We start from the raw sequence: 8,108 nt of genomic DNA, 5'->3' as shown, positions 1-8,108 counted from the left end.
ACACATACCTATCTATTGGTAAACCACCCCTCGCTGTAGCATCATTGTGAAGGTTATTCTATGTTCAGGAATGTGAGGTACAACAGGCACTCATCAACTCCTAGATCTTCAGAGCACCAAAAAAAGCACTAATTTGTTCAGGCACGCAGGAATCTGAAAGGGAGGAAAAATGGGAAGACAGGGAAGTGTCTTTAATGGAAGGGATTCCAGGAGGTTATCTGACGGGCCATCCGTCTGTCATGGTGACTTACGTTTTTAAAAAAAGTTCAGACCGTCAACTTCTCACAGATTTCACAGGTGGTCTCACAGATTTCAGAGCGTGGTGCTTGCAATGCCAGGGTTGTGGGGTTGGATTCCCAAAGGGGTACCAGTACGCATGTATTTCAAATCAAATCAAATTTTATTTGTCACATACACTTGGTTAGCAGATGTTAATGTGGAGTGTAGCGAAATGCTTGTGCTTCTAGTTCTGACCGTGCAGTAATATCTAACAAGTAATCTAACAATTCCACAACAACTACCTTATACACACAAGTGTAAAGGAATGAATAAGATTATGTACATAAAAATATATGAATGAGCGATGGCTGAACGGCATAGGCAAGATGCAGTAGATGGTATAGAGTACAGTATATACATATGAGATGAGTAATGTAGGGTATGTAAGAGTACAGTATATACATACGAGATGAGTAATGTAGGGTATGTAAGAGTACAGTATATACATATGAGATGAGTAATGTAGGGTACGTAAGAGTACAGTATATATTTATGTATTATGCACTCGGGATAAGAGCGTCTGTTTAAGTGTAAAGTCCTAGAGTCAACACATCTCAATGACAGAAATCAATTGATCCTACTGGGGCCAAATGAAGCCACTCTTGGAAAGCTGTTTTTTTTTTTCAGTAAACATGGGTCAACTAGGGTAGACGGAGGGAGAAACAACTGAGCGACAACTTATGGACAAAGCAACTTTATATCAAGAGTACTTGAATAATTATTTATTTTTTAAATGAAAAACTAGGGATTTCCTCCACGAACAAGTTTAGCTCAATTCCATGCATATTTCACAGCAATGACGTATCTCCTGCACAATGTATACATACAAAACTACAGAAAACTGCTTATAGTGAAATGAAATAGTCCCAAATAGTGCACCATATGCAAACTGTTCCCACATTGTGACATATCCTAAGCCATGGCCAGACATGACGGCACTCAGGATCAACTGTAAGTTCACAGTAAGTCACTTGGTAACACTTTGATGAATAAGTCTTTTTAACTGCACATACCTGTTTAGAATAGCTTTTGAATGCGTTATAAATCATTAAAACATGTTACAAATTCTTGTGATTTGTAAGACGTTAAGATTTGTAAGGCTAAATGCTTAGAAATGTCAAAAACGTCATTAGCTAAAGTTAAGCTAGCATCAGTCAACACTGACATGACAGAACATAAACTTAACCAAGGTCCTCTGAGTTGACCCCTTCTAAAACTTTTCATTTAACCCGTAACTAGGCAAGTCAGTTAAGAACAAATTATTATTTTACAATGACAGCCTATGAACAGTGGGTTAACTGCCTCGTTCAAGGGGCAGAACGACAGATTTTTACCTTGTCACTTTGCTCAGGGATTCGATCTAGCAACCTTTCGGTTACTAGTCCAATGCTCTAATCACTAGGCTACCTGCCTCTGTGGTGTTAACTTACCCAAGGTTCTCTGAGTTAACCCCTTCTTTTTATTTTCCTCTTATGCTTTAGGGATTTTACAGATCCAGCAAAACGAGAGTGACACGCACTGTTCTTCTTCCATCTCATGGGAATCCCATAAACCACTCGTGCAATATTGTAAACTCCATCAGTGTCAGTAGCTGGCTAGCTGGTGTTACTCACTCCATTCCACTCAGGAGCTTTGCAGTAGAGTACAAAGACACTCCTAGCTCCCTGAAGAACTCCATGGTCCCCTCCCACTTCTCCCACTGTCCCCTCCTCCCTCCCTCACTCACACACACACACTTATACACCATGCACGCACACTTACACACACTTACACACACTTACACACACACACACACACACACACACACACACACACGTGCCTGTGCACAGATTGTGGGCTGTTTTTTTTTTCATGTTGGCCTGCTGGGCTGGGGCCAGAGAGCTCAGTACTCTCAGGGTGTGTATTGAAACAATTGTTGTTGGTGGTGTCTGTCCTGTTTGGATAGTCTAACTCTCAGGTTTGGGAAATCAAATCCTGTCTCGCTCTGGTCAGCTAATAGCCTAACCACCATCAAGCAGCATTATGGACCAAATGTTAAAATCCTGTCCAAATAAGATCCCAATGAATTAAGTGTCACCAATAGTATTACATTTGATTCATTTAACCTTTACTTAACTAGGCAGTAGACGTGAATCTATCAAACACTGAGTGACATTTAGCAGGATCATTTATGAAAGTATGGCAAAACGTTAGCTTGCTGTAGTGCTGTAATACTGTAGTGCTGTAGTTCTGTAATACTGTAGTGCTGTAATACTGTAGTCCTGTAATACTGTAGCGCTGTAGTACTGTATTGCTGTAGTGCTGTAATAATGTAGTGCTGTAATACTGTAGTGCTGTAATACTGTAGTACTGTAGTGCTGTAATACTGTAGTACTGTAGTGCTGTAATACTGTAATACTGTAGTGCTGTAATACTATAGTACTGTAATACTGTAGTGATGTAATACTGTAGTGCTGTAATACTGTAGTACTGTAGTGCTGTAATACTGTAGTACTGTAGTGCTGTAATACTGTAGTACTGTAGTGCTGTAATACTGTAATACTGTAGTGCTGTAATACTATAGTACTGTAATACTGTAGTGCTGTAATACTGTAGTGCTGTAGTGCTGTAATACTGTAGTACTGTAATACTGTAGTGCTGTAATACTGTAGTGCTGTAGTGCAATAATACTGTAATACTGTAGTGCTGTAATACTATAGTACTGTAATACTGTAGTGCTGTAATACTGTAGTGCTGTAGTGCTGTAATACTGTAGTACTGTAATACTGTAGTACTGTAGTGCTGTAATACTGTAGTACTGTAGTGCTGTAATACTGTAATACTGTAGTGCTGTAGTACTGTAGTGCTGTAGTGCTGTAATACTGTAGTACTGTAATACTGTAGTGCTGTAATACTGTAGTGCTGTAGTGCTGTAATAATGTAGTGCTGTAATACTGTAGTGCTGTAATACTGTAGTGCTGTAGTGCTGTAATAATGTAGTGCTGTAATACTGTAGTGCTGTAATACTGTAGTGCTGTAGTGCTGTAATAATGTAGTGCTGTAATACTGTAGTGATGTAATACTATAGTGCTGTAGTGCTGTAATACTGTAGTGATGTAATACTGTAGCTCTGTAATACTGTAATGCTGTAGTGCTGTAATACTGTAGTGCTGTAATACTGTAATACTGTAATACTGTAGTACTGTAATACTGTAGTGCTGTAATACTGTAGTGCTGTAGTGCTGTAATACTATAGTACTGTAATGCTGTAGTGCTGTAATACTGTAGTGCTGTAATACTATAGTGCTGTAGTGCTGTAATACTGTAGTGATGTAATACTGTAGCTCTGTAATACTGTAATGCTGTAGTGCTGTAATACTGTAGTGCTGTAATACTGTAATACTGTAATACTGTAGTACTGTTATACTGTAGTGCTGTAATACTGTAGTACTGTAGTGCTGTAGTGCTGTAATACTGTAGTGCTGTAATACTGTAGTGCTGTAATACTGTAGTACTGTAGTGCTGTAGTGCTGTAATACTGTAGTACTGTAGTACTGTAATACTGTAGTGCTGTAGTGATGTAGTACTGTAATACTGTAGTGCTGTAGTACTGTAGTACTGTAATACTGTAGTGCTGTAGTACTGTAGTACTGTAATACTGTAGTGCTGTAGTGCTGTAGTACTGTAATACTGTAGTGCTGTAGTACTGTAATACTGTAGTGCTGTAGTGCTGTAATACTGTAGTACTGTAATACTGTAGTGCTGTAGTGCTGTAGTACTGTAATACTGTAGTGCTGTAGTACTGTAGTACTGTAATACTGTAGTGCTGTAATACTGTAGTACTGTAGTGCTGTAGTGCTATAATACTGTAGTACTGTAATACTGTAGTGCTGTAATACTGTAGTACTGTAGTGCTGTAGTGCTGTAATACTGTAGTACTGTAGTACTGTAGTACTGTAATACTGTAGTGCGGTAGTGCTGTAGTACTGTAATACTGTAGTGCTGTAATACTGTAGTACTGTAGTGCTGTAGTGCTGTAATACTGTAGTACTGTAGTACTGTAGTACTGTAATACTGTAGTGCGGTAGTGCTGTAGTACTGTAATACTGTAGTACTGTAGTACTGTAGTACTGTAATACTGTAGTGCTGTAGTGCTGTAGTACTGTAATACTGTAGTACTGTAGTACTGTAGTACTGTAGTACTGTAATACTGTAGTGCTGTAGTACTGTAATACTGTAGTGATGTAGTGCTGTAGTACTGTAATACTGTAGTGCTGTAGTACTGTAGTACTGTAATACTGTAGTGATGTAGTGCTGTAGTGCTGTAGTACTGTAATACTGTAGTGCGGTAGTGCTGTAGTACTGTAATACTGTAGTGCTGTAGTACTGTAGTACTGTAATACTGTAGTGATGTAGTGCTGTAGTACTGTAATACTGTAGTACTGTAGTACTGTAGTACTGTAATACTGTAGTACTGTAATACTGTATTACTGTAGTGCTGTAATACTGTAGTACTGTAATACTGTAGTGATGTAATACTGTAGTACTGTAGTACTGTAATACTGTAGTATTGTAATACTGTAGTGATGTAGTACTGTAGTACTGTAGTACTGTAATAATGTAGTACTGTAGTACTGTAGTACTGTAATACTGTAATACTGTAGTACTGTAGTGCTGTAGTACTGTAATACTGTAGTACTGTAATACTGTAGTGATGTAGTGCTGTAGTACTGTAATACTGTAGTACTGTAGTGCTGTAATACTGTAGTGCTGTAATACTGTAGTACTGTAATACTGTAGTGATGTAATACTGTAGTACTGTAGTACTGTAATACTGTAGTACTGTAATACTGTAGTGATGTAGTACTGTAGTACTGTAGTACTGTAATACTGTAGTACTGTAGTACTGTAGTACTGTAATACTGTAATACTGTAGTACTGTAGTGCTGTAGTACTGTAATACTGTAGTACTGTAGTACTGTAGTACTGTAGTACTGTAATACTGTAGTGCTGTAGTACTGTAGTACTGTAATACTGTAATACTGTAGTACTGTAGTGCTGTAGTACTGTAATACTGTAGTGCTGTAGTACTGTAGTACTGTAATACTGTAGTGCTGTAGTACTGTAGTACTGTAATACTGTAGTGATGTAGTGCTGTAGTGCAGTAGTTCTGCTGCTGTAGTTCTGCTGATTACACCCTCAGGTTAACAACCTTTTTCTTATTGTTTTGTAAACAGTGGCTTACTGCTCATGCTCAGTATAACTCTCAGCAAGTTAACCGAGGGCGTAGAATGAGGTGAACGAGCCAGAGTTAAACAAGATATTTGATTCTCTCAGATAGTGGAGCATCTGTCCTCAGTCTTCACCGTGGGTTTAGTGGGTACTGTTAGGTGTCAACGTGGTTCAGGACACAGAGGGGGGAAAACCTGTCGATATTCCCTGTACATCTCTTTCAAACCCAGGGGCAGGAAGAGACACTGAAGATGAAAAAGACAACTCTAGGTAGTGCGCCAATCGAAGTGTGCTTTCAAACGTCTATATTTTATTGTAAGAAAAGTTCAGGACACAAGCACCAGAGTGAGGAAGTCAGAACAGAACAGCCTCCTTGGTTCCTCCTCAGTTCCTCCAGGCATTGAGATTCATGTAAGCAGGCCACAAGGACCGTGCCAGGACCTGACCTTTCCAGGGGCACAGTTAACACATGGACGCCAGAGGGGAGAGAGGGAGTCTGTTGGGTACGGCCTACAAAGACAACAGAAGGTGGGTACTGGGCCAGCAGCAGCAGGGGCACCTGTCAGATGAAGAATACTGTCAGATGAAGATCAAGAGCAGACACAGCCTTACTGCTGGTGAAGAAACGCTTGGCATTGCATAGATGTCGGTTTTGCAATGTTTTTAATGCATTTAATTGTGTATTCAGGATTTAGTTTTACAGTCATCCAAAGCAGTAGAAGCAGGACCGGTTTTTAAAATCATGATTCATGAACTGTAGGGCCAGACTGGTTAATCTGCAAACTATTTATATACACTACCAGTCAAAACTTTTAGAACACCTACTCATTCCAGGGTTTTTCTTAATTGTTACTATTTTGTACAATGAAGAATAATAGTGAAGACATCAAAACTATGAAATAACACATATGGAATCACGTAGTAACTAAAAAAAGTGTTAAACAAATCAAAATATATTTTATATTTGAAATTATTCAAATTGCCACCCTTTGCCTTGTCGACAGATTTGCACACTCTTGGCATTCTCTCAACCAGCTTCATGAAGTAGTCACCTGGAATGCATTTAAATTAACAGGTGTGCCTTGTTAAAAGATCATTTCTGGAATTTAATTCATTCTTATAGCGTTTGAGCCAATTAGTTGTGTTGCAACAAGGTAGGGGTGGTATACAGAAGATAGCCAGAAGATAGCCATGTTTGGTTATCTAGTCCATATTATGGCAAGAACAGCTCAAATAAGAAAAGATAAATGACAGTCCATCATTACTTAAAACATGAAGGCCAGTCAATGCGGAATCTTGACTGGCCTTCAATGTCTTTGACAGATTCATGCCTTCATGTCTTTGACAGATTCATGCCTTCATGTCTTTGAAAGATTCATGCCTTCATGTCTTTGAAAGATTCATGCCTTCAATGTCTTTGAAAGATTCATGCCTTCATGTCTTTGAAAGATTCATGCCTTCATGTCTTTGAAAGATTCATGCCTTCATGTCTTTGAAAGATTCATGCCTTCATGTCTTTGAAAGATTCATGCCTTCATGTCTTTGACAGATTCATGCCTTCATGTCTTTGACAGATTCATGCCTTCATGTCTTTGAAAGATTCATGCCTTCATGTCTTTGAAAGATTCATGCCTTCATGTCTTTGAAAGATTCATGCCTTCATGTCTTTGACACTTTGAAAGTTTCTTCAAGTGCAGTCGCAGAAACCATCAAGCGTTATGAGGAAACTGGCTCTCATGAGGATCGCCACAGGAAAGGAAGACCCAGAGTTACCTCTGCTGCAGAGGATAAGTTCATTAAAGTTACCAGCCTCAGAGATTGCAACCCAAATAAATGCTTCACATAGTTCAAGTAACAAACACATCTCAACATCAACTGTTCAGAGGAGACTGCATGAATCCGACGTTCATGGTTGAATTGCTGCAAAGAAACCACTACTAAAGGACACCAAAAATAAGAAGAGACTTGCTTGGGCCAAGAAACACAAGCAATGGATATTAGACTGGTGGAAATATGTCCTTTGGTCTAATGAGTCCAAATTTGAGATTTTTGGTTCCAACCGCCATGTCTATATGAGATGTAGAGTAGTGTGGTTCCCAACGTGAAGCACGAAGGAGGAGGTGTGATGGTGTGGGGGTGCTTTGCTGGTGACACTGTGATTTATTTAGAATTCAAGGCGCATTTAACCAGCATGGCTACCACAGCATTCAATATGCCATCCCATCTGGTTTGGGCTTAGTGGGACTATCATTTGCTTTTTAACAGGACAATGACCCAAAACACCTCCAGGCTGTGTAAGGGCTATTTGACCAAGAAGGAGAGTGATGGAGTGCTGCATCAAATGACCTGGCCTCCATAATCCCACGACCTCAACCCAATATAGATGGTTTGGGATGAGTTGGACCGAAGAGTGAAGGAAAAGCAGCCAACAAGTGGTCAGCATATGTGGGAACTCCAAGACTGTTGGAAAAGCATTCCTCATGAAGCTGGTTGAGAGAATGCCAAAAGTGTCCAAAGCTGTCATCAAGGCAAAGGGTGGCTACTTTGAAGAACCTCAAATATAAAATATATTTAAAGAAATGTTGGTTACTACTATATGTGTTATTTCATAGTTTTGA

General features: G+C 39.3%; 1 protein-coding gene across 1 annotated transcript in view; it reads right to left on the bottom strand.

Moving 5' to 3' along the window:
• LOC110489217 (protocadherin Fat 2) overlaps positions 1-1,944 on the bottom strand; it is a 68,708-nt gene extending 66,764 nt beyond the window's left edge. Inside the window, exon 1 of the mRNA XM_021561849.3 lies at positions 1,710-1,944. The gene's annotated coding sequence lies outside the window, so the exon portion shown is untranslated. The remainder of the gene's footprint in view (positions 1-1,709) is intronic.
• Between the last annotated feature and the right edge of the window lie 6,164 nt (positions 1,945-8,108).

Source organism: Oncorhynchus mykiss, chromosome 14 (genome assembly GCF_057628025.1).
Source record: "Oncorhynchus mykiss isolate SJ-2025 chromosome 14, ASM5762802v1, whole genome shotgun sequence".
Classification (NCBI taxonomy): domain Eukaryota; kingdom Metazoa; phylum Chordata; class Actinopteri; order Salmoniformes; family Salmonidae; genus Oncorhynchus; species Oncorhynchus mykiss.
The sequence above is the reverse complement of the archived record's forward strand: the minus strand, read 5'-3'. Positions and strand labels throughout refer to the sequence as shown.